Source organism: Sorex fumeus, unplaced genomic scaffold, assembly GCF_029834395.1.
Source record: "Sorex fumeus unplaced genomic scaffold, SorFum_2.1 ptg000063l, whole genome shotgun sequence".
Classification (NCBI taxonomy): Eukaryota; Metazoa; Chordata; class Mammalia; order Eulipotyphla; family Soricidae; genus Sorex; species Sorex fumeus.
Window position 1 is genome coordinate 70,656,973 of NW_026606120.1, and position 26,860 is coordinate 70,683,832.

Here is a 26,860-nt window from a genome sequence, read left to right on the forward strand (position 1 = left end):
TATTTAATGTACGTTGAAGAGAAGTCTTTCGTGACAGAAAACTGTTCATACCCTTCCTAGTATCAGGGTATTATTAAAAACAAGACAAAACAGAAATTAATGCTTACTGAGTACTTACGTGTCAGGAAATATTTTAAACATTTTAACTGTGTGTTACTCCTAGAATCTTTGCAGTAACATTGGATGAGGCTGGAATTTTGGAGAAAGATATTTTTGTTGGCCTGTTCTTCAAGCCTGTGTTCTTCCTTTAATGTGTGTCTTGCTTCCTTGCCTCTGTTTCTTTGCTTGCTCATTTCTGTTCTGGAGGAGTCTGTGTTCTCAAGAAATTGAACAGTACTTCTTCCTTTTTCTCCCCTCACATCTTTCTAAATAAGTTTCAGCAAAAACAATCTTGCTTCACAAAACACAGTAAAAGATTTTTTTTTGTTATATTTTAGTTCTTGTTTTGTGTGTTGGGCCACACTCAGTGGCCCAGTGGAGCTTAGGGGCTACTGCCATCTCTGCTTCAGGGGTCATTCCTTGCCTGTTGGTGCTTAGGGAACCATATATGGTTCCAGGGATTGAACATGGGTCTCCTGCATGCAAAGCCTGTGTCTAGGCCATTGAACTGTTTCTCATATCCCCAAGAAGGACATTTATCTGTTTGTATTTCATAGGTGAGGAATCGGAGATGGGTTTTGTTAGTAACTTGTTCGAAACCATAAACTTACTTTATTGTACCTTAAAAAAAGATCATTTGGTAGTCATACAACCTAGGAAAAAGGGAAGTTAAAATTCTGAGGCGGTTTTATCTGAATTATGCTATATTCACTCCTTTTTTCAAACATTTATTAAGCATCTACTATCTGCAAGTTACTGCCTCAAGACCAGGCTTACCAAGGTGACTTTAGCACAGTTTTTCTGGGGATTTTCAGTCTAATAGGAAAGGCAAATAATTATAATAGCAGGTGGCCTACACAGAGCACTGAGGAGGAAGCATTTAATTCTACTTGCAGAGATTAGAATAGATGTTTACATTGATAAAGGAAAGGCATTCTGGGTAGAGAAACATGCAAAAATGCCATGGGAAAAGAAAAAAAACAGTTTATTTTGCAGGAATGAAACGAAGTATTGCAATTTTAGCACAGCAGGTTGGGCGTTTGCCTTGTACGCAGCTGACCCAGGTTCGATTCCTCCGCCCCTTTCGAAGAGCCTGGGAAGCTACTGAGAGTATCTCACCTGCATTGCAAAGCCTGACAAGCTACCTGTGATGTATTCGATATGCCAAAAACGGTAACAACAAGTCTTACAATTTGTTGTGAGACGTTACTGGTGCCCGCTAGAGCAAATTGATGAACAATGGGAGGACAGTGCTACGGTACACAATTTTTTTTTTAAAAAATGGGTCTCTCTCTCTCCCCCTCCACCACCCCCCCCCTTTTTTTTTTCTGGGATGTTTACTCCTAAGCGGTGGGGTGGGGTTGAATGCCCATTTAGGGTTGCCCTACAGTTCAGTGCTTGGGTTCTGTTGTCAGCAGAGGTGCCAGGAACCCTTAACACCACCCTGGCAGTATTTCTGAGGTGAAATTGACAAGATATAAGAATTGACTAAATTGGGTAAAGGAAAAAAGTTGGGAAGAGATGGAAGTTAAGGTTCTTTAGGTTTTTATTTTTAGTTTGAGTTCCTGTATGAATGGTAGGACACTGCTATGACAACTAGGTTTTGAAGGAAAATGAGCTTCCATTATAGACTTGCTGATTTTAAGGTAACAATCTAGTAGCAGCAGGTTGGTTTGCATGCAAAGAAATAGGCATGTGTGAATGGTGACTCAGCTATAGAAATTGATAAAATGTGGGCAGTTGTTAGTGATCTGGAGTGGCCAAAAGGCAGAAGCAAAAGTAGGAAAGGGCTTGTATTCTATTTTCAGTAAATCCTTGACTAAGATTTTAGGTACTATTTTGTCAGCTTTTGGCATGCGTTCTTTTGACTTGTTTGAGAGTTCTAGTAATGGTTGTCCTCAAATTTATACAAAAATTATTTTAACAATTACACTTGAATTTTGTCAAAATTCACAGAAGTATATAAAGTACATTTTAATTTATATAAAAGTTCCAAAAAGCCCCCCAAAACCCAAGTTCTATGTTTGCTCTTCTCTTCTGTCCTTTTCACAGAACCTGGTTAGAATTTTCATGTTGACCCATTTCTCTAAACTTTATCACTAGTTCTTTGATCAAGCTCAGAAGTAAGGAAATGGATAGATTTAAATGTATTTATCCCCATAGTTATCTCCACCTACAGATAGACAGGCCAGAAAGGGCGTAAAAATTCTGACAATTGGGTGATGGGTTGAGGATTAAATCCAGGCCCTCTACTCCTGCGCCACATCCCCAGCCCTGGACCTCAGTTCTTGGTAATTAGTATATCAGTAACAGAGAAATCAGACTATTCACTTCTTCCAAGGAACTGTGCCTTGATTATTTTGTCTTTACAAAATAAACAGTACTTGTTCATTAGAAATATATATCATGAAAAAAATACCGTACCCTGCTTTAAAAAATTATTTGCTGTACATGGTCTGATTTGATAGGCTTTTTTGGCAGTCTGAGAAGTAACCAGTTAATCCTTTTGTTGCTGTCTACAGCCAATCATGAGCCATTATTTTCTTTTATGTCATAGTAGTTTGCCACTTGACCTAGCAACCCAACTGAATATTGCTTTAGTTTATTCTTGACAGTATATGAAGGCTTAGTGTTTAATCGTCCATCTTTGGACTTTATTTTTGGATTAGTTTCAAGTGTCATTTATTTTTCTCTTCTTGATCCATTGCCACTTAATACCAATTTCAAAACCAAGAAATAGATTTTTATGTCTTGGACATAATACGTTACATTGAAAGATTCAATTTTATTTCTGTCTGCAGCATTCTTCTTTGATTATGTGATTCAGTATTTTTCTTTAGTTTGTAATTTTATTTGAAGTCCTTAAAATTTATATTTGCTAATCCCAGGTATTCAGTTTGGTGGATGATGGATTAGTTGAACTGTGTGAAATACAGTTTGCCAGGATTCTAGAAGGCTAATTTTCCTCTGGTTCCAGCCAATTTATATACCTTCAGGTAAGTGTTTATTAGTGACAGAACTGGGACCTCCCACATGGTGTTTTTGGTGGGGGATAAAGGGAAATGCTGGGGGGACACTGGGGCTATACTTCCTGCAGTACTCAGGAGGTTGTGCAGTGCCCCGGTCAAACTCGCCTCCACATGTCTTTTTGATAGTCTGACGGGACCCTTTCCATAGTAACCCTTATAGTTCACTTTGTGGCTCACTTTCCAGTTGATACTAGTATTGGGAACTATCTTCTCTGAACCCAGTATCTGATTTGGGCCCCACTGACAATTTGTGCTGTAGTCAGGGAATGGGCTTGAAGTCTTTGATTTTGAAAGTAATACTTAGTATAGGACTTGTTGTGTTCCATGATTAGTATTCTGGGCAGGTTGGTCTTGATTCTGAGGGCTTCTATTAGTGCTTATATTGTGAGACTTTAAAACAGTTTTTTTTGGTGTGTGTTTTGGGGGTGTCCCCAATGATAGAAGAAATTTAGGGTCATTTTTCTTAAAAGATTTAGGGTTGGATGTGATTGGTTTACTAGGATGAGGAGAGGAAAGAATGGGTTGGGAATAATCTCATAGTGGATTGTCCTAAATTGTACTTTCCCAGTTTTCTTATAAAATTAGAGAACGCTTCAATCAAAAGTAAACATACTACATTTGCTATATTGTGTTTCCTTGATTCTGAGGTTGAAATTTTTTCATATTTCAATATAAGACCAACGTATTGTTTTTTTCCTCCCAATGTGACAACCTGCTATAACCGAAGATGCAATAAATGCTTATAATAACAAAGTATAGGAAAGTAACATTAAAAACTTTAGTATATATTTGGTTTTTAGGAACTTCTCCTCCTCCGGCACATACTCTCATATTCACACTCACACTCACATTCGAACACCAACTCTTAGAACTGCCTGATGTTTACAGGTGCCTCTGCAAAATGCTTTTAAAATTTAAGATGATAATACTCCAAGTGGGTGATTAACTTAATGAGAAATTACTTATTGGGTATGTACTTCGTGCCAGACATACTAATTCAAAACAATGTGTATTTTAAAAATACATTAAGTTGCTTACTGTGTGCTTTATCAACACTTTATCATCTCTGTCAAGCACTGTCACTGTCACTGTCCTCCCGTCGTTCATCGATTTGCTCGAGCGGGCCCAGTCTCTATCATGAGACTTGTTGTTACTGTGTTTGGCATATTGAATACATCACGGGGAGCTTGCCAGGCTCTGCCGTGCGGACGAGATACTCTCGGTAGCTTGCCGGGCTCTCCGAGAGGGGCGGAGGAATCGAACTCGGGTCGGCCATGTTGGCTGCGTGCCAGGCAAATGCCCTGCCGCTGTGCTATCGCTCCAGCCCTATCACATCTAAATTTGGGATAACAACCAAATTAATATAATTTGCCAATGACAGAGATTAAATTGACTTCACTGTGCTGATAACCTTCTCTGGGTAAAAGTGACCAGATACCTGTGGAGAAATTTAGCTTTATATGCCACTAAACCCACGTCCTGGGGTCAGTGATAAGTACTGGAGGGGTGGCATTTATCTTGTGTGTAACTAAAGGCCAAAACAGTGCATCACCAACACTTATGGATCTCTGAGCACAGAGCCAGGAATAGCCCTTGAGCCCTGCTGGTGAGCCCAAACCACCACTCCAAGCCCTCATTTAGTCCATATCCTGACAGAAGATAATAGGGTTTCCTTAGGATTCCTTGACTAGGCAATACAATTTGGTCACTTCCTCTTCCTCCTCTATGCTTCATTTATTTTTTGCCAGAATTGTTTTACAGACACCTTAGGGAAACAGCAACACTCGAATCTTGTAAACAACATGGGAAAAACCCACATAACATGTTTGTAATATTTTTGGCTGGAGTTTGACTATTTAATTCCTAAACATTTCTGGCCCTTTTGGTCTAGCATGTCAGCTGTAAAGACATACAGACAGCATTATGTCTCTGTCTCTGGCCATGCTCAAAGGTGTGGGGAATTGGGCAATCATCCAAGAGTAGAGCAATTTAGTAATATCTCTTAAACAGTGTACAAGCTCTGAGACTTGCTGGCACTTTCATTTGGTTCAGATATACATATTTGCTACTTTGTGAAAACAAAGCTGAAACTACACATCAGGGTACAGTAAAATTCTTTGCAACTGTTAGAATAAGATAATGTAAGTACTTGCAGAGTGTAGATATGTGTCTGTGTAGTATTTGCTGGAATACCTTTGTGTGTGTGGGTGTGTGTATTTTGTTTCTGAGGATACAAAAGAAAACAGTGGTTGTCTCTAGGTTTTAGAAGTCAGTATATATATATATATGTATATATATATTATAGCATTGTTTTTAAACACAGATATGAAAAAGCCAGAGAGATAACCAGGGGTGAGGGGCATATGTGTCAGGTCCTAGCTTGATCCAGCAGCGCGGCACTGCCAAGTGTAACCCTGGAGACCTCAAATGCTGTTGAGTGTGGATCTGCTCATTCCCAAGCACTCTGGTATGGCCTGTATGGTTCTCAGTACCAAAGACCTGTGTAATACCATATCCCTGGGCCCTGCTCTGACCCATTCTGCCTCTTTGGTTGAGTTACTTCTTAGAGTGACCCCAGGTCTTTTGAGCACTGTTCAAAGGCTCCCCCAGGGGGCGTGAGTGATAGCACAGCGGGTAGGGCGTTTGCCTTTCATGCGGCCAACCCGGGTTCGATTCACAGCATCTCATATGGTCCCCTGAGCACCGCCAGGAGTGATTCCTGAGTACAGAGCCAGGAGTAACCCCTGTGCATTGCCGGTTATGACCCAAAAAGCAAAAAAAAAAAAAAAAACAACAAAAAAAACCCAACAAAGGCTCCCCCAAACAACCACAACAACAAAAGCCGTATATATGAAGAGAAGCAGATGTAATTTCTTTTTTTTTTTTTGGTGGTGGGGGGGGTCACACCTGGCGATGCACAGGGGTTACTTCTGGCTCTGTACTCAGGAATTACTCCTGGCGGTGCTTGGGGGACCATATGGGATGATGGGAATGGAACCCCGGGTTGGCTGCGGTAGGGCATTTGCCTTGTGCGCAGCTAGCCCGGCCGAGCCAGGTTTGATTCCTCCGCCCCTCTTGGAGAACCCAGCAAGCTACCAAGAGTATCTCGCCCGCACGGCAAAGCCTGGCAAGCTACCCGTGACGTGTTCGATATGCCAAACACAATAACAAGAAGTCTCACAATGGAGATGTTACTGGGCCCACCCGAGCAAATTGATGAACAACGGGAGGACAGTGCTACAGTGCTATTATGATTATTATTTTGGTTGGTTTGTTTGGGGTCATACCTGGCAGTGATCAGGGCTTACTCCTGGTTCTGTGCTCAGGGATCACCCCTGGCAGGGTTGGAGGACCATATGGCATGCCAGGGATTGACCTGGGTTGGCCATATACAAGGCAAGTGCCCTACCTCCTATACTACCACTCTGGCTTGAGAAGCAGATAGAATTTTAACAATATTTCCAGAAGCAGAGCATTTTAGCATCTAGTGAATCATAGGCAGTGATGCTGAATTTAAAGCTGAGAATCTTACATTTCGGACTGGGGGAAGCACACACTTTTGAATATAGTGACTTACTCAATTCTTCTTCAGTGGTTTATTTAACTGGTGTCCATTTCTCATTGTAAAGAATTGATTTTGGAAGACCCAATAAAATGTTGACCTTTGTAAGACCGTTCTTAAAGTAATGACTTCTGACAGTAAAGATAAAGTGGTAATATTAACTCTTCACATTTGTAACTTTGGAGACCCAGTTCTTTAAAAGTTAATTTATTGGAACCAAATTATTGAGATGATGTTCAAAGGGTAGAACATCTATGCCTTACACATGTGAGATTCATTTCTGTCCTTGACACCTCTTGGGCCTCTGAGCAATGCTGGGTATAGTCCCTATAGAAAAAAATTGATTTGCTTAATGATTATTTAAACATTTGAAGTGAATCTATATTTTGAATTGAAAAATTCCATTTTTGGTATGAATACCTGACTTCTAGATTTTCACTTTTGTTTTTGTACCACACCCAGCAGTGTTCAGGACTTACTCCTGAGTTTGTGTTCAGGAATCATTCTTGGTGTTGCTTGGGGGACCATATGGGTTGCCAGGATTCGAGCCTGGGTTGGTTATGTGTAAGGCAAGCGCCTTACTGACTATACTATCTCTCTGGCCCCTATTCTAGATTTTTCAAATTGATTTTATTGTTTATAGTATCCAGGAGGTGAACAGATGGGAAAATTAACTTTGTGACTTCTAAATAACATGCTGTTTAAAGGCAAAAGTCTACTGATAGTTGGTATATGTTCAGGGTGAAGCTTTCAGTTTTGAAAATAGTAGCATTTGAAAAAGATTTGGGGGCTGGGGGTGTTTGGGCTACACATGGTGATGCTCAGGGTTTGCTCCTGGTTCTGCACTCAGGAATTTTTCCTGGTGGTGCTCAGGGGACATATGGGATGCCAGGGATAACCGGGGTTAGCCACATGCAAGGCAAGCACCCTACTCACTGTCCTTTTGCTCAGGTCCATTGAAAATAGGAACATTTTTAAAGTATAGGTTGAGTTCTTTTTTGCCTCATCGAATATAGAAACATTTTTCTTTTGTTCAGACCAAAGAAATTGGTGTGGTGAGACTAATAGCTCAACATAGGATTGGATATCCACATTGTAATCAATGAAATGTCTTTATGGTTGATGAGATCAGGGCTAAGCAAAAGAAACATTTATTAACTTTAAGGTTAGTTTGGTGTTGGTGCTGATGTGGCGAGAAAGGGACCCTTCTTCACTGCTGGTGGGAATGCCGACTGGTTCAGCCCTTTTGGAAAACAGTATGGACTATTCTAAAAAAATTAGAATTTGAGCTTCCATTTGACCCAGCAATACCACTCCTGGGAATATATCCCAGAGAGGCAAAAAAAGTATAGTCGAAGTGACATCTGCACTTGTTTGTTCATTGCAGCACTGTTTACAATAGTTAGAATCTGGAAAAAACCTGAGTGCCCGAGAACAGATGACTGGTTAAAGAAACTTTGGTACATTTATACAATGGAGTACTATGTAGCTGTTAGAAAAGATGAAGTCATGAAATTTACATACAAGTGATACTACATGGAAAGTATCATGCTAAGGGAAATGAGTCAGAAAGAGAGGGGCAGACATAGAAAGATTGCATTCATCTGGGGAACATAAAGTAACAAAATAGGAGAATAACACCCAAGAATAGCCGAGATAAGTACCAGGAGGTTCACTTCATGACTTGGAGGCCAGCCGCACATGCTAGGGGAAAAGGCAGCTCAGATAGAGAAGGGAGCTCCAAATAAAGGGTGTTGGAAGGATCCTCCCAGGATGGAAGATGCATGCTGAAAGTAGACTGTAGACCGAACATGATTGCCACTCAATGCCTCTTTTGCAAACCACAGCACCCAAAAGGAGAGAACAAAAGGAAATGCCCTGCCACGAAGGCGGGGTGGGATGGGGGGATGGGGAGTGGGGAGGATACTGGGATCAGTAGTGGTGGAGATTGGGCCTGGTGGAGGGATGAGCATTCGATCATTGTATAACTGAAACCCAAGTACAAAAATTTGTAAGTCTACAACTGTACATCATGGTGATTCACTAATAAAAATTAAAAAAAATATATTAAGGTTAGTTGTTGGATTTAAGATAAAAAAGCTATAATTGCTTGTGACTACTGCACATATAGGTAGGAAAAACTTGGGCAAAATTTAGAATTTCCAAATGCTCTCAAAATGGGCAGTCTATTTGATAATTGAGTATGCTGATAAGGTGGATCTTTGCTTTAAGGGAAAGTGCTTTCAGGAAATAGCATAAAGGATCCTTTTCACATCTTGAGGATCAGAGTCAAATCCTGCCTGTGCAGTTTTAATCAGTAAAGGTTTGGTTGAATTGAAAGGGAGAAAAGGTTATAGAGGGCCAAGAACAAATAGATTTGCAAATTTATCTTTGTAACCCCGCATCCTTGGGGAGGTATCCAGTTTGTATAGCCACTTAATTCTGTTGTGAATGCAGCCTCAGTAATGGAATTGGGTAGTTTGACAGTTGACTTAATATGAACAGTCAAATCAGGTCAGACTGGAAGGCTAGATTCGGGGAGCTCTGTGTGGCATGTTTTTTCTTTTGTTTCCCATATTCTTTCTAATAGTGGAGAGAATTTGGTTGGTCTATGTGATTGGTCTATTTATACTCTTAATAATGAGTAGCTACACAGTTTTTTGTTTTGTTTTTGTGTTCTGTATCATTATTCAATTCACCATCCATAATTTTGATGCTTTGTTTGTTTTTGGCCACAACCCTAATACTCTGGTGTTACTCTTGGCTTTGTTTGCTCAGGAATCACTTCTGGCAGTGTGGGGAGGACCGTTTGGGATGCCTGGCATTGAACCTAGGTCAGTTGTGTGCAAGGCAAGCACCCTACCTGTTCTAATATCTTGCATTTTGTTTACCTATGTTGAACTTTTTGAACCTAAGATTTGCTTTTTCCAGTATAACTACAGGGAGATGGTGTAATAGCCTGAAATTTGTAACTCTGTTCCTGGACCTAAATGTATTGAAATCTATGGCATTGGATGGGCACTAACTAAGCCACTTTGTGAAAGGATGGAGTCAGTTTCATTTGGTTGGGTTTTAGTCAGTCCTTTCATATTTCTAGTTTTTTTTCCTTTCTTTTCTTTCTTTTTTTTTTTTTTAAATAATTCCTATATCCAACTGTTTCTGAAGCACCTTCTGTGTGCCAGACAGGATGCTCAGGCCAAAGGTCTTTTGCCCTCAAGAGTATTCAGGCAGATAACAAGAATTCCCTTTATTGAAGTGATTTCAAACTTTTACTTCTGAAGAATTAAGTAATCTTGACAGGTTTCCTTGATCCCTACTCACTCTACAAGGCATTTGTTAAAATGACTGCTGTTAATGCCACCTTCAAAATTGCACTTATCTCTTTATTTTTCTAAAACAAAATTGGCGGGCTGGAGTGATAGCACAGCAGGTAGGGCATTTGCCTTGCACGTTGCCGACCCGGGTTTGATTCCCAGCATCCCATATGGCCCTATCCCCTGAGCACTGCCAGGAGTAATTCCTGAGAGTGTGAGCCAGTAGTAGCCCCTGTCCATCACTGGGTGTGACCCGAAAGCAAATCAATCATTTAATCAATAAAATAAAATCGGTTTATTTTTATAAACCAGTGTTTTGTCTGACTGGTTCATGATCAGTTGTTTTTTTTCTCTAATTGATAGGAAAGAAACTAGTATAAAGTAGCTAGAAAACGTAGTGATTTCTTTAAGGCATTAAAGACAGAGTAGAATGTAAAGATTTTATGTTTTAACTAAGAGGGAGAGAGCGCACAAGAGTGCAGATGTGGGAGCATCTCTCCTAGGGAGATAGCTCATGCTCGGATATATGTCTCGTAAGCAGAGACCTGACGAGTGGCATCGTGTGGTTCCACCAGAACCATTGGATATGGCCCTGGTGGTCCTCATCACTGCCCCAGGCCCACATAGCACCACATTGTTGGGTCCAGGTATTGAACTCTCTGACCCAGTTGCAAGAGTATCTTCCAGGTCCCTGAACACTGCTTGAGAGTGTCCTCCCAAAAAAGAAATCTGAACATATAATGAGGGAAAATTTCAAAGATATAGCTCTTTATTGTTGTTATTGTTGTTGTTTTGGGACCTGACACTGGCTGGAGCGATAGCACAGCGGCAGGGCATTTGCCTTGCGCACAGTCAGCCCAGCCGAGCCGGGTTCAATTCCTCTGTCCCTCTTGGAGAGCCTGGCAAGCTACTAATAGTATCTCGCCCGCGCGGAAAAGCCTGGCAAGCTACCCGTGACGTATTCGATATGCCAAGCACAGTAACAGCAAGTCTCGCAATGGAGACGTTACTGGGCCTGCTCAAGCAAATTGATGAACAACGGGAGAACAGTGACAGTGATTGGCACTTCTACTTAATTTAGTCTCACATGGTAAATTTTTTTTAGGGCTGGAGTGATAGCACAACGGGTATGGCATTTGCCTTGCACGCAGCCAACATGGCCGACCCGAGTTCGATTCCTCCACCCCTCTCAGAGAGTCTGGCAAGCTACCGAGAGTATTTCGCCCGCACGGCAAAGCCTGGCAAGCTACCCGTGACGTATTCGATATGCCAAACACAGTAACAAGTTTCACAATGTTACTGGGCCCACTCAAGCAAATTGATGAACAACGGGAGGATAGTGATAGTGATAGTTTGGGGACCATCCTGCGGTGCTTAGGGCTTACTCCAGGCTCTGCTCTCAAGAAGCACTCCTGGTGGACTTGGGGGACCATATGGGGTGCTGGGGATCAAACACAGCCCTGACATGTGCAAGGCAAGTGCCCTACCCCCCGTAGTATTGGCCCCCAAGTACAGCTTTGTTTAAAAACTACAAATAAAAAAAGAAAGTTTAATAGTTTTTCTTGGAACTCAAAAAGCAGAACAATAAGGCTATCTCGAACCGGGTATTATCTCAGCGGTGCCCCCGTTTGGGTTCTGCTTTTCTACTTAGCTGGCCCAGAATAGCAGCATTATAAATGCATGTAGGAGGGAGTGGGGTAAGGCCAATAGTTTTGCTCTTGTTTCCTCTTGCTGCTGCTGCTGCTGTGGGATGCTTGGTATCGCTCCTGCTCGGTTTGGTGTTTCCCGGCTTGCACACTGTAGTTGCAGTGCTGCACTCGTGCTCCCACACTCATTTCGTGTGATGCTTGCCACAGAGTGGTGGTAGTGTTTGCCGGGCTGGCTATGGTGCCCGCTCACATGCTCACTGGGAGTGGAACACTCTTCATTATCCTTCTCTCAAATATGGAGCTTTGCCAGAGGTTTCACACTTTGTTGAGGTGCCCAGGATCTCAGGACCCCCAGAACCATGTATAGGGCAGTACTGGGAATCAAACTAAGGGCTTCATGCAGGGGCTTTCACCACTGAGTCATTCTCTGGCCCCAGAGGCTGAGCCTTCTGACCGTGGTTAGAGAAGGCGTTTTTAAAGATCGAAACAAATACAGGAAGCAAGCAATGTGAAAATTTAGAAGGGTCTTTAAAGCTAGGGAGGAGAGCACAAAGGCCTGAGACTAAACAGTCCTGGCTTATTTATAGAAAGGAGGCCAGTGTGTTTGGAGTGAAGTGATCTGGGAGAAAGGTAAGTGATGAGTTCGGTATAACAAATCAACTCTTAATAGGAATCTGTAAAGTCAGGTAAAAAGATTGAATTTTATTTTTTGTGGTTAAATGGAAGTGACATGATATGATTTTTTTTTTTAAAGTTCATTGTGACTGCTGTGTGAAGACTAGATTGTGCTGGAGAGAAATCTGGGCAATCAATTAGAAACCAGTTAACTCTGGGTCAGGTGAGAAAATTGTTCAGAAATTGATAAAATTAGACTGAAATGAGTAACTGTGGAGTATGTTAGGAAGCAGGACAACTGACAAGACTTACTGATAGATAAGATGTAGAAAGATAGAGGCTAGACTGAACTGGGTTCAGAAGATAGTGCCATTTCATATTTTAGTTATGTTAGACATCTCAAATGAATGTAGCACTGTAGCACTGTCGTCCCGTTCATCAATTTGCTCGAGCGGGCATCAGTAACGTCTCCATTGTGAGACTTGTTACTGTTTTTGGCATATCAAATACTCCTTGGGGAGCTTGCCAAATTCTGCCACGCGGGCAGGTTACTCTTGGTAGTTTGCTGGGCTCTCCGAGAGGGACGGAGAAAATCAAACCCGGTTTGGCCACGTGCAAGGCAAATGCCCTACCTGCTGTGCTATCGCTCCAGCCATTGAGGAATTACAGAAATTGTTCTTTCCAAGTCTGTAAGTTTGTGGTGCAGAGTTGGAGATCTCTAGAGGGAAAGAGACACTTAGAAATTCAGACTAGGAATTTATTCTGGTGTGTTAGGACAGTTGACATCTTATTTTTAAAAATTCAATAATGGTTAGTTACTAAAGCATGGACAGTCATTTTAAAAGTGTTAGGACATAGGAGTTATTCCCAGGGTACATTTCTGAAAATAGTCATGGGCCTATCAGTAATTTTCCCCAGGTCTTCATAAGGTTGCTCAGAATTCATTGTAACAAAGGAACATACTTTCAGCAGTTGCCACTTAACACTGAAATAGAAATTGAAAGTTAGGGTATGTAAATGTTTTTTATACTGGATATTTTTCAGTTCCTGCATATTGAATTGAAAACCATACCCAGTAAGAAACACCCAGACGCAGTAGTAAGAGGAATGATGAAGTAGTCACTTAGGAATTGAGAACCACCATGTTGGCCCTGTACAAGGTTGATGTTTAACCTCCGAGCTGCTTTTTCCTTATTTGTGAAGAACTCTTGCCATGCATATTTTGCTGAGCTGTTACAAACCCCAAATAAGATTATGAATGTCAATGTACTCTGAAGTCTGTGAAGCACCAACTGCTGCTCGTGGGGGAATAGTTATATATCTTTAAAGAAAGGACCTTGGGACCCCCCGCACCCCCCTTTTTTTCCTTTGGTGAAACAAGATAGCTTTTATAAAAAACTTGCCTAAAAAGATGTGAGAGGAAAAAAAGAGAGATGTACATGCTCTAGAGAGAACACAGGCCTCTCCAGAGTGGAAATAAGTAAACACAGAAACAGACAAGCAAGTGAATATGTGTTCAGTTGAAAACTTGCCTTGTACACAGCCAACCTAGGTTCATTCCCTGGCATCACGTATGGTCCCTTGAACCTACCAGGATCGATTCCTGAACACAGAGCCAGGTGTAACCCCTGAGCACTGCCAGATATGTGGCAACAAAACAAAACAAAAAGGTGGGGTCGGAGAACATGGGCTTGAAGTACAAGCCTTGGAAGCCCTTTTAAAGAAGACCAGGAAGGTGAAGGTGGGAGCACATATGCTGAATCTTTTCTGCGAATCTAGAAGTCCTAGTTTCCACCAGGTTATAGAATTCAGCTACACAGACCAGTTCATTCTTAGAGTGACTTGTAAAACAGAGCATACTAGATAATTTAAGATTATTACGTATTACATTTTGTAATATTTTTAATTTAATACTTAAATATTTTTAACTATTTGGGATGATGAAATATGCAAGTTTGGTTTTGCTGTCTTATGTGGTAATTGGAACTTCGTTTCTGGCCAAAATGTAAAGTCTGTGAAATGTAGTTTTTTCTTTTTTCTTTTTTTTTTACATTTTTCTCCATTATGTAGTTGGCAGGCTCGATTGGGATTTTGTTTGGTTCCCTTGGTATTATCCTTTCCATAAGAAATGAAAATGATTGAGGCTGGAGAGATAGTGTAGTCAGTAGGGTGTTTCCCTTACAGGTGACCAGCCCAGGTTTGATCCCCAGCATCCCCTATGTTCCCCTGTACACCACCAAGTGTGATTCCTGAGTGCAGAGCCAGGAGTAATCGTTGATCATCTCCAGCAGTGGCACCCTCCCTCCCCCCCAACAAAAAAAAAGAAAAAACAAAATGATAAGTGTGCCAGAGTATGCTGGTATTGACTGTAACTCGGAAGCTGGAGAAATAGGAGAAGGAGTAAGGTTCAAGTCCTTGGTACTCTCTAGGGCAGAACACTGCTAGGTATGGCCCAAACCACCCTCTACCCTTCTGCCCCACCCCCTATCGCCACATAAAGGATGTTTCATCAGCAAGAGCAATGGAAGGAAGAAAAGTTGGGACAGAAAAATTAAAGGAAGAGGGGAGGACAAACATTAGAAAGATGTGAAAAGTGCAAAGTATTTAAAAATTTTTTTTTAATTCTAATTTATGGAAGGACATACTTTTTTTTTTTTTTTGGGTGTTCAGGACTTACTCCTGGCACTGGTCCTGAGCTTAGGGATCACCCCTAGTGGGCTTGGGAGACGATTTGGGTGTCAGGATCAATCCTGGGTCAGCTGTGTGCAAGGCAAGCCAAGCACCTTACCACTGTATGATCTCTCCGGCCCCTTCCCCCATTCTGATAGGGTTGAATGTTTTTCTCTTGTAAAGTTTGCAGTGTCATTTATTTTTTCTGGAATCTTGAGTCAGTTACACTTTATTCATTATTGTGAAGTTGAGAATAATGCTTCAGTTTCATTTTCTACCTCTCCAACCAGATCCTTATTCAGAGCTTTTGAGCACTTCCAGTTGAAGTGTCACAAATGAAAACTGTTAACTCCTCTCTAATAATACACTCTGCTTATTGCAAGTGTTCGAGTAGGATTTCTTTCTTAAACTAGTTTGAATATAAACTTCATATGTGAATATACAGCGTATCTTGTTTTATTGCACTTTGATTTATTGTACTTCGTAGATACTGCATTTTCCCCCCATAAGTTTGTGACAACCCTGCCTTGAGCAAGTCTGTTAGTGCCATTTTTCTTTGTTGTAATCAAAATAAAGGATAATCTTAGTTGATAAAGTAGCCACAGGGTTTGAGAGGATTGACTTCAATTTTGAAAGTTCTACTGTGGGCAAAATGCTGTCAAACCACCTTGTATGTTACAGAGAAGTCTCTTGTGAAAAGGAAAGTCAAACCAGTGTGGCAAACTTCATGTTTGCTTCTTCTCTTCTTCCTGGTTCACACCAGCAGTGTTTTGGCTTCTGTGCACACATTGCTTGGGGTGTTCCTGGTGGTGCTCAGGAGCCAGGATGCTGGGGATTGAACAGGACCACCTTTCATGCAAAGCATGTGCCCTAGCCCTTTGAGCTGTCTCCTTGACCCATCATTATTGTCTTAATTTAAGAAATTATCGAGCTACTTCACTTGTAGCAACTATCACCCTGATCAGTCAGCCTTCAGTATTCTGAAGCTAGACACTCCACCAGCAAATAGATTCTGACTTGCTAAAGCTGAGATGATGATTAGCAGTTTTTGGCAAGAAGATTTCAAAGTTAAGGTTATTAAAGTTAGGGTAATATTTACTCATTTGGGTGAGGAGGGGGCGGTAGGCCACATGGGGCTGGGCTGTAGCCGAGGTTTGTACTCAGGTTGGCCACTAGCAAGGCAGGTACCTTGTCTGCTGTATATACATTTGATTTTTTAAGATAAAGTGCTACTATACACTTAGACTACAATTTATGGCAAACATCATTTTTATATGCACTTGGATGCCGGTTACTTTATTGAAATGATTCACTTTATGCAGTGATCGCTGGAGCGATAGCACAGCGGTAGGGCGTTTGCCTTGCACGCAGCCAACATGGCCGACCCAAGTTCGATTCCTCCGCCCCTCTCGGAGAGCCCGGCAAGCTACCGAGAGTATTCGATATGCCAGACACAGTAACAACAAAGTCTCCAATGGAGACGTTACTGGGCCCGCTCGAGCAAATTGATGATCAACGGGAGGGCCTTTACTTTTACTTTACTTATGCAGTGATCTAGAACCAAAGCTACACTATCTTGGGAGTTAGGCCTCTATATTCTTAATATATTCACCTCATGAACATACCAGCTATCTTTAAGAGAGTGAAAAGAATTTATGTGCTAGGTTTTTTTTTTTTTAATAAAGCAATCGAGGGTACAAAGAGTACAGGGGTAAAGACAATTGTCTTTTGTGTTACCAACCCAATTCCAATTCTGTAATCTACATGATTCTCTGAATACTGCCAGGAGCAACCCTGAGCACAGAACAGGGAGGAGCCACCAAGTACCACTGGGTTTGCTCCCTACTCCACCCCAAATATTTTCTTTAAATAAGAAAAGCAGATGAGGGCTGGGGAGATAGGTCAGAGGTAAAGGGCACACACAGGGTCCTGAGTTTGATAAGCATGACCCCCTGAACAACCCCTTTGAGAAATGCCAGGTGTGGCTCTGATGTCAGTCCCAAGCACTGCTCCTCATTGCTGGGCCTTGGCATTGAACTCTGTGGCCTAGTTGGCTGAGTGTCTCTCCGGACACTGCTTGGGCCTCCAGAGCATTGCTTGGACCTCAACATAGAAATCTTTCTGTAGATTATCAGTTCACTTTGTGCTTTCTCTAAGATTTTTCATGTTTCAGGATATGACTCAGGTCGCAAATACTGTAGTTAAAAAATTACCTTTGTGGGCCAGTGTGATGGTACAGCGGGTAGGGCATTTGCACATGGCTGACCTAGATTTGATCCCCAGCATCCGATATGGCTCTTCAAGCACCACCAGGAGTGATGCACAGAACCTGTAGTAAGGCCTGAGCACCGTCAGGTGTGGCCCGCAAACAAAAAATTACCTTTGTATCTAGGCTTATTTTACTTCTTTATCTTGGGTAAAATATAAGCTCTTTGTATGCTCAGAAGTATTATTTCTCCTTACTCATATGGCAGTTTTGTTTATTGAATCATCTTTTTTATTTTTTTGCCCCCAATATGCCATAGGGCTACACTAGCACCTGACAGGGATGAATGGAGACATTATTGCCGTCCACTTGAGCAAATCAATAAACAACGTGGTGATAGTGATATTTTTTTGCCATATAGTCATTTTGTTCGTGCAGTGACACACCACATCCTGCAGTGCTTAGGACTTACTCCTGCTCAGTACTCAGGGATCAATTGTTGTCCTGCTCAGAAGACAATATATGTTACTGGGGGTCTTACTGCAAATCCATGTTGGCCTTCTGTGAGGCAAATCCTTACCCTACTGTTCATCTCCTGAATTATTTTTCTACTATTTTGAATGGAGTTTTTTAACTGCTCTTTATCACATCAGTCCTACAATTTATACTGTAGAACTGCACTTTTCAATTGGTTGACCCCTGTGGGCCCCAGGGATATTCCAAGGGGTCCCCAGGTGAAAATTTTGTGTAAAGGGAGGTGGGGAGGAGGAATAGTAGAAGACTAGGGGACCAGCAGGTAGGATGGGGGTACCACAGGAAGGAGACAAGGTAGGAAGCGGGGTGACAGGAAAGAAAATGGTTTGGAACCGTTGTTGTAGAGAACACACTCTCTGTCTCTGTCTCTCTTTTTCTTGGTGTGTGTGTGTCTCTCTCTGTCCCTCTCATCCCCCTCTCTTTTTCTCTCTTTCGCTTTCTTTGCCTCACTCAACAGTGCTCAGGGTTTATACCTGGCTCAGCACTCAGGTATCACTCCTGGCAGGCTAGGAGGACTATATGTGATGCTGGGGATTGAACCCATGTTGGCCGTGTACATGGCATGTACCCTGCCCACTATACTATCCAACCCTATGTTGTAGAGAAATGTTTCTATAGTTACTTTACAATAAAATTATTCATATGAATCTCATAGTAGTTGAGCTTCCCTCAATTCTGCTATGAAAGTTTTTAGTTCTGGGCTGGGAAGATAGAACAAGAGTTAGAGTACCCGTGTGCCCAATCCCAGACCCCACATGGCCTCCCAAGCATCAGGCAGTATAGTCCTGATGGCCCCAGAGCATCACACGGTGTGTTCCTCAAGTCCCCCAAGTACTGTGAAGCTGACTCTGGTGTTCTCTGGCACCACAGAACGTGAGCAGCCCTGCATCCTTTGGTCTGAAGTGCTGAATCTCCAGTCTGATTTGCTAGCTTGGATCACTTAGTATTGCTAGGAGTGGCCTGGACTTCCTGAGCACTGCTTCCCCCACCAACTCCTGTGTGCGCGCACACACACACACACACACATACAGAGTTCTTAATTCTTAACTCAAAAATTTTTTAAATTAAAATAATAGTTACCAAAAAGATACTTCATTTGGACACTTAATTGAAACCTTTATTTCTTCTGTTAGGATCAAAATATAACAAAAATTTTTCTTCTTTGCTCGATAGCACAGCGGGTAGGGCGTTCGCCTTACACGCGGCCAACATGGCCGACCCGAGTTCGATTCCTCCGCCCCTCTCGGAGAGCCCAGCAAGCTACCGAGAGTATTCGATATGCCAAACACAGTAACAACAAAAATTTTTCTTCTTAAAAGTTACATTTTGTTTGGTAGTTCTTAAACTGGAGGGTTGTTGGGCCACACTCTGTGGTGCTCAGGGCTTACTCCTGGCAGTACTCGAGGAGAACCATATGATGTGCCAGAGATCAAACCAACATCAGGTGTGTGCAGGGCAAGTGCTTTTACCCCGATACTATCTCTCCAGCCCCCTAATTTGTGTATTTATTTTTGCATAGTTCTTTAAAACTTTTTCCTAAATGTAAAAGTAAAACGTAGGGCCAGAGAGAAACTGCTTAATGGGCTGGAGTGTCTATTTTCTATGTGTGAGGCCCAGATTTGATCCCAATTGCAGAACAGTCCCTTCAACACTGCCAGAGTAACTGCAAACAGAGCTGGGGGTACCCCCCCTAAGCATCACTGGATGTGACTCCAAAACCAACAAAAAAAGTAAAAGTTGCTCAATTGTTTTTTAGACTTAAGTAATAAAATGTGTTACTGCTGGCCTGGAGAGATAAAACAGGGTAAAGTGCTTTGTCTTGCCATGGAGGCTCACCCAGTCCCACCCAGTGCAGTAGTTTAATGCATGATCCCACACTCACCACCAGGGACAGAGTTGGGCATAGCCCTTGAGTACAACCAGGTGTATGCCAAAGGCCTTTAAAAAAGAAAAGAAAAAAAGTATTACTGTTAAGGGATACAGGATATTTTTGCATTTACATATTTTTTTAAATCAGGTGATTCCTACTTATGCCAGTCTGTTTCTACTAGCAATATAAGGGGAGTTTTTGTCTCTTGAGCCAGGCATTGTCATCTGTACACCAGATAGGGCAAAATATTAATTTGCGTCAACCTTTTCTAAGTATCATCCGTGACTCAGTACTAGTAAGAGAATAACTTAGTTTGTTAATAAACTTTTTTTTTCTTCTTATATTTATTGAATCACTGTGGGAAAAGTTACAAAGCTTTCAGTTTTAAGTCTTGGTCATACAATGATCAAACACCTTTCCCTTCACAAGTACTTATTTTTCAACACCAAGAACCCCAATATACCCCCCCATCCCTCCCAATGCCTGTGAGGCAGATAATTTCTACTTAACTCTTCTCTACATTGATTATATTCATTATTTCGACAAAAGATGCACCATTATTGTTTAGAATCCCCCCCCCCCCCGCCAACAATCAGAATTGCTGAAAAGGCATTGTGAAGTACTTTGTTTTCTATAGATGGTTATGCGAATCATATTGTGGCCGCACAATTTTGGATTTCTGCAAAGAGCCAGATAATTACAAGATTGGTTTCTGTGTGTTTGGTGTCATGGCTGTGCTGGAGAGCCGCTCGTGGGGGGCAACTCGTGACCTCGGTATGGTGTGAAGGACGAGCTAGTACCGCCCCCCTTCCCATGAGACTGCAGTTGGCCTTCTAATAAGCTCTGAGGCAGTGGCCACCTTGCTGCTGGTGGGGAAAAAGGCGGAAGGGAGCAACACCCTTTCCCTCCCGAGGAGGCATGGCACCATAGTTTAACACATGGCCCATTCACTTTTCTGCCTCAAGCTGCCGGGCTCTGAATTAAGTCCTTTTGTCTCTGGAGCCATGGCTGTGCTGGAGAGCCGCTTGTGGGGGGCAACTCGTGACCTCGGTAGGGCGTGAATAACAAGCCGGTACCGCCCCCCTTCCCATGAGACTGCAGTTGCCCCGTCACCACCGGCTCATACCTAGCTTTCCAATGTACTCTGAGGCAGCGGCCACCTTGTATGCGGTCCAGATGTATTTCTGCCAAAAGCTGCTGGGTTTCAAGATTTGTTTCTGAGTCTCTGGGATCATGGCCATTAATCAGCTTGATCAGGAGCCAGAGAGGCCATTTGTAGGTGGCAACTCAGGGTCTGGTTGGGATGGGGAGTAAAGGGCCGGTTCCACCTCCATCTGGTGAGGCCCCACGTGTCTTGTCACTGCAGGCCCAAACCTGACTGTCCAGTGGCCTCTGGAGGATGGCGATCACTGGGCCGCCTGGGGGAACAGGCCAAGGCACAAAACCTATTCCCACCCGGAGTGGCCCAGTGCCAGTAACCTACTGCAGGAACAGGACGCATTTCTGCCAAAAGCCTTTGGGTTCCGAGATTTGTTTCTGAGTCTCTGGGATCATGGCCGTTAAGCAGTTCGATCAGGAACCAGAGAGGCCATGCCTCCAATTATATAGCTGAGCCGAAGGTGGTTTGTGGGTGTGTCTCCCACATACCTAACTTTTGGCCGTTTACTTTCTTGGTAAACTTTGCCCCAAGTTTTTGGTCTGGCGAAAGGCACAGCAGCAATTTTGGGGTATCTGGAAGTCTGAAGGTGCCATCAGGCTGCTGATGCACTCGCCTCACAGGTACAGATTGACCTGCTGGTGGCACCATACCCCCTCGTTAATAAACTTTTGTTAATAAACTTGACAAAGTAGGGAAGCATCATGGTGTTTTTTTTGCTTTTTGAGTTAACACCCGGTGATGCATAGGGGTTACTCCTGGTTCTGCACTCAAGAAACACTTCTGGTGGTGCTGGGAGGGTGGGGGGGGGGGAGCAGGACCAGATGGGATGCTGGGAACCGAATCTGGGTCGGCCACATGCAAGACAAATGCCCTACCCACTGTGCTATTGTTCCAGCCCCACATCATGAGTTTTTTGTTTTGTTTTGGAATTTCTGTTACTTTGGCTGTGCCGAGGGCTTACTCCTGGTTCTGTACTCAGGGATCAGTCCTAGCAGACTTGGAGAACCATATGGGGTGCTAGGGATTGATCCTTGGGTAGCTGTGTGCAAAGTAAAGTAGCTTTCCAGCTCTAGAAGGTTCCAAGTTACCGTCTGATCTTTCACGGATTGAAATGCAAAAAAATAGAGAGAGAGAGAGAGAGAGAGAGATGAATTTGAGTTATTTTGTCCTTTCATGCGCTTTACAATGTCAGAATGCAGCAACACAACAGCTAGGAATCTGTCTTCTTACATTCCAGATACAACATAGGAGATGACCTTGTGTGTTACAGGAAAAAAAAGAAAATGGAGGAGTAGGATTGTGGCTAGGGTGTTATATTTTGCTTTGTTTTTATTTGGGGGCCTCACCTGGAGGTGGTCATAAGCTGGAAGTGGTCAGGAGACTATATGCAGTGCGGCTATTGAATCAGGGTTGGCCTCCTGCAAGCAAGGCTCTTATCCCATGCTCTCTCTGCAATGGGAATTACATTTTTAAGGGTGTCCAAAGGCCTCACGCCAGCACAATGGTGAGGAAGTGCACCAAGTGATTTTCTGGGGAAAGAGTTATCAAGTAGAGAAAAGGGCAAGTACAAAACCCTCAGGCAAAAACGAGCCCTTCTGTCTGAGGAACAAAAACAACAGCAGAGAAGCACAGTGTGCCAGGAACATCTCGAGCCCAGGAAAAGGGGTAATTGGAGATGAGACCAGGCAGGTAATCAGGTCCAGATTGTGCTGGACCTTTTCAACATTTTAAGGACTTTCTTTGGCTTTTGAGTGAAAGATGGGAAGTTACTGGAGGTTCTCTCAGCAAGACCTCAACTGATCCAGAGTAGTGATGCCAAGATATACTTGATCCTGGCTTACTTTTTGGTGAAAATTATTACTTCACAATAATTTGGGTATATCAGTGGCTTCTGTTGAGTAGTTATAAATAGCAGTTTAAATATTAATGTTGGTCATCAGTAAAAATTTTTTTGAAATAAAGATCCTTAGGTATGTTATTTAAATTCTGAGAAAGGAGGGGGCATTGTAGCTCAGTGATAAAGCATATGTATGAGAGCCTGGATTTGGTCCCCAGCATCAGATACCAAAACAAACAGTAAACAGAGAGAAGGGAAGTATAAAAGGGAAATCTGTTCCTGGATTGCCTTTGCTACTAGCGGTTATAAAAGAATCAAGAACATTTTGTGCTAAATATTGGAAGCTATGTATATGTGTATATATTATATATATACACAGATACATGAAATTTATTATCTGCTCTTTGTCATATCTCTCTATGTACACACAGACTTACCTTTTTAAAAAATTATGTAAGATTATATGGTGTTTTTATTATGAAATAAAGTGCATCGGAAATACACAAAACATAATTGTTATGATTAACTATAAAAAGCAAGCACTTATGTAACTGCCAATTAGACCTAAAATATATCTTTGCCAAAAGAAGCTTGCTCTGTGTGTCCCTTCTTAATCAACCCATTGTTGCTCACAGGTACTATTACTATTCTGACATTTGTGATAATGATTTTTTTCATTTTACCACCTAGGAGTTATTGCAAGCTAATATAGTTACTTTTGTCAGCTTTTAAACTTTATATAAATGGAATTATACCATATGTGCTCTTTAATGTCTTTGTTCAGAACCTAACTATACCTTTGTAATTTTCTTTCACCACGTTATGTGAAATTAAAGTTCAGTTGCATGTAGCATCTTGTTTTATGATGTACTGCAATTTTAGTAGCCATTTTATTGATCTTGGCTATTGCAGACAATACTTCTAGCAACATCTTTGTTTATGTATGCTAGTGGACAGGCACAGGAGTTTCTCTGGGCTATATTTGGGAGTGGAATTTCTGGAGCTTTAGTTTTTTTATGTAATGATGAAATATTTTTTCCACAATGGTTATACTAATTTGTCCTCTTATTAGTAGTTGAGAGTGTCTCTATTCCTGTCTGTATTTATTTATCTGTTTTTTAATGTAGGAATACTGCTGTTTATTCAGCCATTGACTAAGCTAATTGAATTGATCATGACTCCATATTACTTTTTAAAAACATTTTTTTAAACTGAGTATCTGTGAGGTAGACCATTACAAAGCAGTTCATAATTGGGTTTCAGTCATACAATGATCCAGCACCCATCCCTCCACCAGTGTACATTTCCCACCACCAGTGTTTTCCATTTCCCCACCACCATCCCCAAGCCTCCCACCCCCCACCCCCACCCCCACCCTCTCTCAATGGCAGGCACTTTCCTTCTTGCTCTCTCTCCTTTTCCTTTTGTGCATTATGATTTGCAATACAGGTACTAAGAGGTCATGGTGTTTATTCAGGACATTCGATATTTTTATTGGAATGGTAAGGCTGGAGTAGCTTTTCAGTTGGGGTTTGGGATGTGGATGTAACTGCTGAGGCTTCCGGAAGTACAGGAGGTGGGGAAGGTAGCCCATCCCAACTCTGAGAAAGCTGGAGATTTCAGTCACAAAACCTGCATACCAGAATTCTCAACAGATTATATCTTGTTGAGGTCTGTCCTAAGATGGTGGAGTCAGGCCGGGGGTATAGCAGCAATTTGATTGTATAAGCAAGTAGCTGCCAGGGGCTCTGCTTGGGCGGGCACAAGCCAACCCACCCCCATCCAGTTCACCCCGGTCTATTCAGCCATGCAGTCCGAGATTAACTGTGGCTTTTGGTTTCTCTCAAGATTTATTTATGGGTCTCTGAAGCAAGGCCAATAGTAGAGCTTACATGGTGGCTCTGGAGTTGCTACGTGTGGATGACTGCTGGTGCTTTCATGAATATTGGGAAATGGGGAGAGGTAGCCCATCCCAGCTCCAAGAAAGCCTGGAGATTTCAGTCATGAATACCAGAATTTTCAACAGATTATATTTTAGTGAGGTCTGCCCTGAGACAGTGCAGTCAGGCCAGGGATATGGTGGTGATTTTGGATTATGAAAGCAAGCAGCTGCCAGGGGCTCTGCTTGGGTGGACACAGGCCAACCCCGTCCCCCTCCTATTTACCCAAGTCTGTTTAGCCATGTGGGCTCCGAGATTAACTGTGGCTTTTAATCTCTTTTGAGATTTATCTATGGGCTCTGAAATAAGGCCAATACGTGAGCTTGTATAGCTGAGCTAGAGGTGATTTGTGGGCATGGCTCCCACTTACCTAACTCTAGGCCATTTAATTTCTTGGTAAACTTGGTCCCAAGTTGTTGGGGTCCAGCCAAAGGCACAGAGGCAATTTAGGGGTATCAGAAAACCTGAAGGCACAATCAGGCTGCTGATGCACTCTCTCCGCCCTCTCTGTATTTAAGCCTTGCCAATTTATTGGCCTAAAAATGTTTGTTCTTGGGCTGAAGCAGTAGAATGTGGATAGGGTGCTTTCCTTGCACGCAACCATCTCAGATTCAATCCCAGTCACCCCCATGTGAGTTCCTCAGGAGTGATCCCTGAGCACAGAGACAGGAGTACACCCTGAGCAGCACCAGATATAGCCCTTAATAAAAAAGCATGTTCTAGCAAATGAACCGAGAAACCAAAACCTTAAACTTAAAAAAGAATAAAGACACAATAGTACTGGTTTCTGCTTTAAGAAATAGGGCCTGGGGTGTAGCTCATTAGTAGAGCACTTGCCTTGCAGGCTTGAGGCTCTGGATTCAGTCCTTGTCACCATGCATAAAACCTCAAATGAGCAGCAACAGTTAAAGAATTCCATCTATTGGCTGGGAATGTAGAGTGGTGAGAGCAGTGGTCTTCAAGCACAGGTCCACAGACTGAAACTTGTGCTTGGGTGGAGAAAGGTTGAAAACCGTTGATAACTGATTTGGTTCTAACTGCCAGTCTGTGAACCAATATACAGGCCAGATGCCAATCTGGAGGTGTAAGGGGTTGCAGAGTGCTGGTATAGCATCTGTATGTATAGTCTTTGGATCAGTCCCAGTGCCATTAACAAAGAATATAAATTTGCGTGAATTTTCATTTGTTACAAGTTGGTTGATATCTTCTGCTATGAGTACTTAATTATAGTCTTTTTGTTGTTGTTGTTTTTGTTTTGGGGCCACACCCAATGGTGGATAGGGCTTACTCCTGGCTCTCTGCTGAGGGATCATTCCTGCTAGGCTCTGGGTGCCCGGGATGGAACCTAGGTCAACTGCATGCTAGGCAGTGCCCTATGCACTGCACTCTCTCTCTCTGACTTAATTATAAAGTCTTAAAGACATTTACCGGTTTACCTCAAAAATAGGTAAACCTTGTCAGTTTCTTCTTTTTTTTTCTTTTATTTAAAAAATCACTGTGTATCAAACAATGCATTGCTCGGTTGGTACTCAGTGAATATTTGTTAAATGAATGTGATCTTATTTTGCTCCCTCCGTTTATTTGTCTTGGGGCCACACCAGCAGTGCTCAGAGCTCTGTGCTGAAGGAGCATTCCTGACACTGCTCAGGGGACCATAATTGGTACCAGGGATGGGACCTTGTTCAGTTGCATGCAAGGCTAGCATAATCTCTCCAGTCTTACTACTGCTACTCTTAAATGAGATGGAGAAGTTAGTTTTAAAGAGACTTGCTTTATTTATTTTTGCTTTCCTTTTTTTCCTTTGTTTGTTCCCCCCACCCCACCCTCAACCCTCAGCAACAGAGCAAGCAAATTTATTAAAGTACACTCCAGAGAAGAGGAATTCGTCAACTTTGCAAACTGTAGTCTGAGTTAGTAGTTTAGAATAGTAGTTTAGTTGTGGTGCAGGTTCATTGTGTTACTGATGATAGCCAGGACTTGGTTTACTGAAATAAGAGAAGCTTATTTATATCAGTGTCCCTGTCACTGTCCTCCCATTGTTCATCGATTTGCTCGAGCAGGCCCAGTAATGTCTCCATTGTGACAATTGTTACTATATCAGTGTATCAGTTAAAAATAGCATCTACAGCTTTTTGGGAGAGCTTTTTTTTTTTTTTTTTTTTTTTTTTTTAAGGAATCACCCATGAGGTATGTAGTACTTCATTTTTCCATAAAAGGAAAGACAGAATTTTCTAGGGTAGACTTCTGGGAGCATGGTAATCACTCTTAGACCTATTTCTGTTTGGAATTGCTGTGTAGAATAATGAGAGATTATTAGGGCAGTAGCATAGTTGTTTAGCCAAGATACTCACTCATTTTCAGTAGGACCACAGTGTA

The 26,860-nt window shown here is 42.2% G+C and overlaps 1 protein-coding gene across 3 annotated transcripts in view; it reads left to right on the forward strand.

The window, feature by feature from the left end:
- The window catches only part of SPOP (speckle type BTB/POZ protein), an 86,914-nt gene that overhangs the window by 22,212 nt on the left and 37,842 nt on the right, over nucleotides 1-26,860 (forward strand). The window contains exon 2 of one of the 3 annotated variants that reach the window (XM_056127451.1): nucleotides 12,408-12,491. The exons of the other annotated variants lie outside the window; for them this stretch is intronic. The gene's annotated coding sequence lies outside the window, so the exon portion shown is untranslated. The remainder of the gene's footprint in view (nucleotides 1-12,407; nucleotides 12,492-26,860) is intronic. 3 annotated transcript variants of the gene reach the window in all.